The sequence below is a fragment of the Lathyrus oleraceus genome, unplaced genomic scaffold (genome assembly GCF_024323335.1).
Source record: "Lathyrus oleraceus cultivar Zhongwan6 unplaced genomic scaffold, CAAS_Psat_ZW6_1.0 chrUn0527, whole genome shotgun sequence".
Lineage (NCBI taxonomy): Eukaryota > Viridiplantae > Streptophyta > Magnoliopsida > Fabales > Fabaceae > Lathyrus > Lathyrus oleraceus.
Window position 1 is genome coordinate 25,592 of NW_026112918.1, and position 10,348 is coordinate 35,939.

The window sequence follows — 10,348 nt, forward strand, 5'->3', positions numbered from 1 at the left end:
ATCAATTAGCTACAAAATCTCAATGTTTATAAAGTGGGTTTTATATTATGATTGAACCAAATCCAATTAAACCTGAATTTGATATCTATAACTATATAGAAAGGGGATAGGTGATTTTTGTATGGCCTTTATTTCTTCCGCAAATACCCTCACTTAACTTCTTCTTTTATATTTGTTTATTATTTTAAAAAGTAACTTCTTTTTTCATATTTGTTTATTATTTAAAAATAATAATAATTAAAATAAAAAGAATTAACACATAATGGTCGTAGGGCAGTTGTAACCTTAAATAACTTCCTAATTCCTATTTAACATTTTAATTTTTTAGGTTATTGTAATTTTATATAACTTTTTTTAAAGAAATATTACTTCCTATTTTATATTCAAGCATTTTGGATTTTATACTTATCTATAACACTAACAAGCTTAACCCGAAATAACATAAAAAAATAATCAATTATTTTATTTTTGCGTTATTATTTACCATATTTTTTTCTATGATATTTCAATATGATAAAATAAAATATTTTTAATGCATATCTTTGATTTTTGGATAAAATAATGTATCAACTATTGAGAAAAATCATTTTATCTTAATGAGTTACTAAATAAATAATTATTTTATTTTTGGACATAACAATTTATTTTACTAAATTACTTTACGTAATAAATTATTTTACGTAATAAATTATTTTAGCTAATTATTTATTAAGTGTTAAAGCATATAGACTAGGTAGAATGAAACTCTTAACTTAAATACTTAAGACATATAAGTAATTACGGTTGAGTTATTACAATCATAAGTATTCTTCGAAGTAGTTATTTATATATGATACTTTATTTCTAATAGTATTTCATAGTATTATTATGTCAATGAGGTGCTATTATTCTATCAACGTATGACATCAGAGAATTTGATATTAGTAGTCAGTCAAATAAATAATAATAGCCAGTCTTCATAAAGTATTATTAAAGTATATGATATTATTATTTTTGTTTCTTTTATATCCAAATTAATAATAAAGTATTAATAGTCAGTCAACATATAAAAAAATACTTAATATGATAAACAAAAAGTTTGCACATTATTAACATTTAAGTATTTCTGATCATGATGTTTAAGATACTTATTTATTTACCTATAAATATTTAGACATTTGTTTAACATACCACTCACAATTAGTCTCCATTTTTCATTTCTTTGAAATCAAATTTTTTTTATAATGGAATCATTAATAAAAATGTTCTTCAAGTTTTTGGTGCTTTTTGTTGCGATTACAAGTGCTCTCGCTATCAACATACAAGGCTTACAACCTTGCTGTGAACCAGAAGTGCCATGTGACCCACAAAGGTGTAAGAAGGCTCCATGTTGCATCCCGCCATCTAGTAATCGAAAGCCCTAAAATATTGATTATATTGTATTTCCTTCACACCAATCATTTTCAACATGAGAATCATTCATCTCATATATAATAATTATATTAATAAGATTGGTTATTGAAATATTATTTTGAAATCTTTCTTCAACTTCTTTCGGATGATCATTCAACTTCTTTTATTTAATTATGAGAAAAAATTTAGTAATTTTGGATGACTAGCAATTATGTTGTTAAATATTTGTTTATTTAAACTTGAGAATAAAGATATTTTTATTCTTGGGTTAATTTTCAATTGTCATTGCAATTTGAGGAGAATTCAAAAAAGTCACGGTTTAAAACACATGTTTTCCTTACTTATGAAGATTCTCTCATTGAAATCAATTAGCTACAAAATCTCAATGTTTATAAAGTGGGTTTTATATTATGATTGAACCAAATCCAATTAAACCTGAATTTGATATCTATAACTATATAGAAAGGGGATAGGTGATTTTTGTATGGCCTTTATTTCTTCCGCAAATACCCTCACTTAACTTCTTCTTTTATATTTGTTTATTATTTTAAAAAGTAACTTCTTTTTTCATATTTGTTTATTATTTAAAAATAATAATAATTAAAATAAAAAAGAATTAACACATAATGGTCGTAGGGCAGTTGTAACCTTAAATAACTTCCTAATTCCTATTTAACATTTCGATTTTTTAGGTTATTGTAATTTTATATAACTTTTTTTAAAGAAATATTACTTCCTATTTTATATTCAAGCATTTTGGATTTTATACTTATCTATAACACTAACAAGCTTAACCCGAAATAACATAAAAAAATAATCAATTATTTTATTTTTGCGTTATTATTTACCATATTTTTTTCTATGATATTTCAATATGATAAAATAAAATATTTTTAATGCATATCTTTGATTTTTGGATAAAATAATGTATCAACTATTGAGAAAAATCATTTTATCTTAATGAGTTACTAAATAAATAATTATTTTATTTTTGGACATAACAATTTATTTTACTAAATTACTTTACGTAATAAATTATTTTACGTAGTAAATTATTTTAGTAAATTATTTATTAAGTGTTAAAGCATATAGACTAGGTAGAATGAAACTCTTAACTTAAATACTTAAGACATATAAGTAATTACGGTTGAGTTATTACAATCATAAGTATTCTTCGAAGTAGTTATTTATATATGATACTTTATTTCTAATAGTATTTCATAGTATTATTATGTCAATGAGGTGCTATTATTCTATCAACGTATGACATCAGAGAATTTGATATTAGTAGTCAGTCAAATAAATAATAATAGCCAGTCTTCATAAAGTATTATTAAAGTATATGATATTATTATTTTTGTTTGTTTTATATCCAAATTAATAATAAAGTATTAATAGTCGGTCAACATATAAAAAAATACTTAATATGATAAACAAAAAGTTTGCACATTATTAACATTTAAGTATTTCTGATCATGATGTTTAAGATACTTATTTATTTACCTATAAATATTTAGACCTTTGTTTAACATACCACTCACAATTAGTCTCCATTTTTCATTTCTTTGAAATCAAATTTTTTTTATAATGGAATCATTAATAAAATGTTCTTCAAGTTTTTGGTGCTTTTTGTTGCGATTACAAGTGCTCTCGCTATCAACATACAAGGCTTACAACCTTGCTGTGAACCAGAAGTGCCATGTGACCCACAAAGGTGTAAGAAGGCTCCATGTTGCATCCCTCCATCTAGTAATCGAAAGCCCTAAAATATTGATTATATTGTATTTCCTTCACACCAATCATTTTCAACATGAGAATCATTCATCTCATATATAATAATTATATTAATAAGATTGGTTATTGAAATATTATTTTGAAATCTTTCTTCAACTTCTTTCGGATGATCATTCAACTTCTTTTATTTAATTATGAGAAAAAATTTAGTAATTTTGGATGACTAGCAATTATGTTGTTAAATATTTGTTTATTTAAACTTGAGAATAAAGATATTTTGTATTCTTGGGTTAATTTTCAATTGTCATTGCAATTTGAGGAGAATTAAAAAAAGTCACGGTTTAAAACACATGTTTTCCTTACTTATGAAGATTCTCTCATTGAAATCAATTAGCTACAAAATCTCAATGTTTATAAAGTGGGTTTTATATTATGATTGAACCAAATCCAATTAAACCTGAATTTGATATCTATAACTATATAGAAAGGGGATAGGTGATTTTTGTATGGCCTTTATTTCTTCCGCAAATACCCTCACTTAACTTCTTCTTTTTTATTTGTTTATTATTTTAAAAAGTAACTTCTTTTTTCATATTTGTTTATTATTTAAAAATAATAATAATTAAAATAAAAAAGAATTAACACATAATGGCCATAGGGCAGTTGTAACCTTAAATAACTTCCTAATTCCTATTTAACATTTTGGATTTTTAGGTTATTGTAATTTTATATAACTTTTTTTTAAAGAAATATTACTCCCTATTTTATATTCAAGCATTTTGGATTTTATGCTTATCTATAACACTAACAAGCTTAACCCGAAATAACATAAAAAAATAATCAATTATTTTATTTTTGTGTTATTATTTACCATATTTTTTCTTTGATATTTCACTATGGTAAAATAAAATATTTTTAGTACATATCTTTGATTTTTGATAAAATAATGTATCAACTATTGAGATAAATATTTTATCTTAATGAGTTATTAAATAAATAATTATTTTATTTTTGGACATAACAATTTATTTTAGTAAATTACTTTACGTAATAAATTATTTTACGTAATAAATTATTTTAGTAAATTATTTATTAAGTGTTAAAGCATATAGACTAGGTAGAATGAAACTCTTAACTTAAATAATTACGTGTTACTTAATGTATAAATATTTATTAAGTGTTAAAGCACATAGACTAGGTAGAATGAAACTCTTAACTTAAATAATTACGTGTTATATATAAAATGAATTACATCAATGATAAAAAAATATAATTAATTACATCAATGCCACAAAATGTTTGTCAATATATTATTTACTGAGTATCTATAACTATTTAATGTGGTGTTTTTGCCTGACCTATTTTAATATCAATAATATCCTTAAAAAATAATTTTATTAGTTTAAAATGAATTAATAAAGAAATTCAAAATTAAAAAAAGGCCAGTCAAATATTATGAATATTAAATACAAGTAATGGAGCAGTTATTATAAACAACAATCAACTTCAAAATCATTCTATATGTACCTATATATATAACTATATATAAAGGGGATAGGTAATTTTGGTATGGCCTTTATTTCTTCCACAAATACCCTCACTTAACTTCTTCTTTTATATTTCTTTATTATTTTAAAAATAATTTCTTTTTTATATTTGTTTATTATTTAAAAATAATAATAATAAAAATAAAAAGAATTAACACATAATGGCCGTAGGGCAGTTGTAACCTCAAATAACTTCCTAATTCCTATTTAACATTTCGATTTTTTTCGGTTATTGTAATTTTATATAACTTTTTTTTAAAGAAATATTACTTCCTATTTTATATTCAACCATTTTGGATTTTGTACTTATCTATAACACTAACAAGCTTAATCCGAAAAAAACATAAAAAAAAATCAATTATTTTATTTTTGCGTTATTATTTACCATATTTTTTTCTTTGATATTTCAATATGATAAAATAAAATATTATTAATGCATATCTTTGATTTTTGGATAAAATAATGTATCAACTATTGAGAAAAATCATTTTATCTTAATGAGTTATTAAATAAATAATTATTTTATTTTTGGACATAACAATTTATTTTACTAAATTACTTTACGTAATAAATTATTTTACGTAGTAAATTATTTTAGTAAATTATTTATTAAGTGTTAAAGCATATAGACTAGGTAGAATGAAACTCTTAACTTCAATACTTAAGACATATAAGTAATTACGTTTGAGTTATTACAATCATAACTATTCTTCGAAGTAGTTATTTATATATGATACTTTATTTCTAATAGTATTTCATAGTATTATTATGTCAATGAGGTGCTATTATTCTATCAACATATGACATCAGAGAATTTGATATTAGTAGTCAGTCAAATAAATAATAATAGCCAGTCTTCATAAAGTATTATCAAGTATATGATATTATTATTTTGTTTGTTTTATATCCAAATTAATAATACAAGGCTTACAACCTTGCTGTGAACCAGAAGTGCCATGTGACCCACAAAGGTGTAAGAAGGCTCCATGTTGCATCCCTCCATCTAGTAATCGAAAGCCCTAAAATATTGATTATATTGTATTTCCTTCACACCAATCATTTTCAACATGAGAATCATTCATCTCATATATAATAATTATATTAATAAGATTGGTTATTGAAATATTATTTTGAAATCTTTCTTCAACTTCTTTCGGATGATCATTCAACTTCTTTTATTTAATTATGAGAAAAAATTAGTAATTTTGGATGACTAGCAATTATGTTGTTAAATATTTGTTTATTTAAACTTGAGAATAAAGATATTTTGTATTCTTGGGTTAATTTTCAATTTGTCATTGCAATTTGAGGAGAATTCAAAAAAGTCACGGTTTAAAACACATGTTTTCCTTACTTATGAAGATTCTCTCATTGAAATCAATTAGCTACAAAATCTCAATGTTTATAAAGTGGGTTTTATATTATGATTGAACCAAATCCAATTAAACCTGAATTTGATATCTATAACTATATAGAAAGGGGATAGGTGATTTTTGTATGGCCTTTATTTCTTCCGCAAATACCCTCACTTAACTTCTTCTTTTATATTTGTTTATTATTTTAAAAAGTAACTTCTTTTTTCATATTTGTTTATTATTTAAAAATAATAATAATTAAAATAAAAAAGAATTAACACATAATGGTCGTATGGCAGTTGTAACCTTAAATAACTTCCTAATTCCTATTTAACATTTTAATTTTTTAGGTTATTGTATTTTATATAACTTTTTTTTAAAGAAATATTACTTCCTATTTTATATTCAAGCATTTTGGATTTTATACTTATCTATAACACTAACAAGCTTAACCCGAAATAACATAAAAAAATAATCAATTATTTTATTTTTGCGTTATTATTTACCATATTTTTTTCTATGATATTTCAATATGATAAAATAAAATATTTTTAATGCATATCTTTGATTTTTGGATAAAATAATGTATCAACTATTGAGAAAAATCATTTTATCTTAATGAGTTACTAAATAAATAATTATTTTATTTTTGGACATAACAATTTATTTTACTAAATTACTTTACGTAATAAATTATTTTACGTAGTAAATTATTTTAGTAAATTATTTATTAAGTGTTAAAGCATATAGACTAGGTAGAATGAAACTCTTAACTTAAATACTTAAGACATATAAGTAATTACGGTTGAGTTATTACAATCATAAGTATTCTTCGAAGTAGTTATTTATATATGATACTTTATTTCTAATAGTATTTCATAGTATTATTATGTCAATGAGGTGCTATTATTCTATCAACGTATGACATCAGAGAATTTGATATTAGTAGTCAGTCAAATAAATAATAATAGCCAGTCTTCATAAAGTATTATTAAAGTATATGATATTATTATTTTGTTTCTTTTATATCCAAATTAATAATAAAGTATTAATAGTCAGTCAACATAAAAAAAATACTTAATATGATAAACAAAAAGTTTGCACATTATTAACATTTAAGTATTTCTGATCATGATGTTTAAGATACTTATTTATTTACCTATAAATATTTAGACATTTGTTTAACATACCACTCACAATTAGTCTCCATTTTTCATTTCTTTGAAATCAATTTTTTTTATAATGGAATCATTAATAAAAATGTTCTTCAAGTTTTTGGTGCTTTTTGTTGCGATTACAAGTGCTCTCGCTATCAACATACAAGGCTTACAACCTTGCTGTGAACCAGAAGTGCCATGTGACCCACAAAGGTGTAAGAAGGCTCCATGTTGCATCCCTCCATCTAGTAATCGAAAGCCCTAAAATATTGATTATATTGTATTTCCTTCACACCAATCATTTTCAACATGAGAATCATTCATCTCATATATAATAATTATATTAATAAGATTGGTTATTGAAATATTATTTTGAAATCTTTCTTCAACTTCTTTCGGATGATCATTCAACTTCTTTTATTTAATTATGAGAAAAAATTAAGTAATTTTGGATGACTAGCAATTATGTTGTTAAATATTTGTTTATTTAAACTTGAGAATAAAGATATTTTTTATTCTTGGGTTAATTTTCAATTTGTCATTGCAATTTGAGGAGAATTAAAAAAAGTCACGGTTTAAAACACATGTTTTCCTTACTTATGAAGATTCTCTCATTGAAATCAATTAGCTACAAAATCTCAATGTTTATAAAGTGGGTTTTATATTATGATTGAACCAAATCCAATTAAACCTGAATTTGATATCTATAACTATATAGAAAGGGGATAGGTGATTTTTGTATGGCCTTTATTTCTTCCGCAAATACCCTCACTTAACTTCTTCTTTTATATTTGTTTATTATTTTAAAAAGTAACTTCTTTTTTCATATTTGTTTATTATTTAAAAATAATAATAATTAAAATAAAAAAGAATTAACACATAATGGCCGTAGGGCAGTTGTAACCTTAAATAACTTCCTAATTCCTATTTAACATTTCGATTTTTTAGGTTATTGTAATTTTATATAACTTTTTTTAAAGAAATATTACTTCCTATTTTATATTCAAGCATTTTGGATTTTATACTTATCTATAACACTAACAAGCTTAACCCGAAATAACATAAAAAAATAATCAATTATTTTATTTTTGCGTTATTATTTACCATATTTTTTTCTATGATATTTCAATATGATAAAATAAAATATTTTTAATGCATATCTTTGATTTTTGGATAAAATAATGTATCAACTATTGAGAAAAATCATTTTATCTTAATGAGTTACTAAATAAATAATTATTTTATTTTTGGACATAACAATTTATTTTACTAAATTACTTTACGTAATAAATTATTTTACGTAATAAATTATTTTAGCTAATTATTTATTAAGTGTTAAAGCATATAGACTAGGTAGAATGAAACTCTTAACTTAAATACTTAAGACATATAAGTAATTACGGTTGAGTTATTACAATCATAAGTATTCTTCGAAGTAGTTATTTATATATGATACTTTATTTCTAATAGTATTTCATAGTATTATTATGTCAATGAGGTGCTATTCTTCTATCAACGTATGACATCAGAGAATTTGATATTAGTAGTCAGTCAAATAAATAATAATAGCCATTCTTCATAAAGTATTATCAAAGTATATGATATTATTATTTTTGTTTGTTTATATCCAAATTACATACAAGGCTTACAACCTTGCTGTGAACCAGAAGTGCCATGTGACCCACAAAGGTGTAAGAAGGCTCCATGTTGCATCCCTCCATCTAGTAATCGAAAGCCCTAAAATATTGATTATATTGTATTTCCTTCACACCAATCATTTTCAACATGAGAATCATTCATCTCATATATAATAATTATATTAATAAGATTGGTTATTGAAATATTATTTTGAAATCTTTCTTCAACTTCTTTCGGATGATCATTCAACTTCTTTTATTTAATTATGAGAAAAAATTAAGTAATTTTGGATGACTAGCAATTATGTTGTTAAATATTTGTTTATTTAAACTTGAGAATAAAGATATTTTTTATTCTTGGGTTAATTTTCAATTGTCATTGCAATTTGAGGAGAATTAAAAAAAGTCACGGTTTAAAACACATGTTTTCCTTACTTATGAAGATTCTCTCATTGAAATCAATTAGCTACAAAATCTCAATGTTTATAAAGTGGGTTTTATATTATGATTGAACCAAATCCAATTAAACCTGAATTTGATATCTATAACTATATAGAAAGGGGATAGGTGATTTTTGTATGGCCTTTATTTCTTCCGCAAATACCCTCACTTAACTTCTTCTTTTATATTTGTTTATTATTTTAAAAAGTAACTTCTTTTTTCATATTTGTTTATTATTTAAAAATAATAATAATTAAAATAAAAAAGAATTAACACATAATGGCCGTAGGGCAGTTGTAACCTTAAATAACTTCCTAATTCCTATTTAACATTTCGATTTTTTAGGTTATTGTAATTTTATATAACTTTTTTTAAAGAAATATTACTTCCTATTTTATATTCAAGCATTTTGGATTTTATACTTATCTATAACACTAACAAGCTTAACCCGAAATAACATAAAAAAATAATCAATTATTTTATTTTTGCGTTATTATTTACCATATTTTTTTCTTTGATATTTCAATATGATAAAATAAAATATTTTTAATGCATATCTTTGATTTTTGGATAAAATAATGTATCAACTATTGAGAAAAATCATTTTATCTTAATGAGTTATTAAATAAATAATTATTTTATTTTTGGACATAACAATTTATTTTACTAAATTACTTTACGTAATAAATTATTTTACGTAATAAATTATTTTAGTAATTATTTATTAAGTGTTAAAGCATATAGACTAGGTAGAATGAAACTCTTAACTTAAATACTTAAGACATATAAGTAATTACGGTTTAGTTATTACAATCATAAGTATTCTTCGAAGTAGTTATTTATATATGATACTTTATTTCTAATAGTATTATTATGTCAATGAGGTGCTATTATTCTATCAACGTATGACATCAGAGAATTTGATATTAGTAGTCAGTCAAATAAATAATAATAGCCAGTCTTCATAAAGTATTATTAAAGTATATGATATTATTATTTTTGTTTGTTTTATATCCAAATTAATAATAAAGTATTAATAGTCGGTCAACATATAAAAAAATACTTAATATGATAAACAAAAAGTT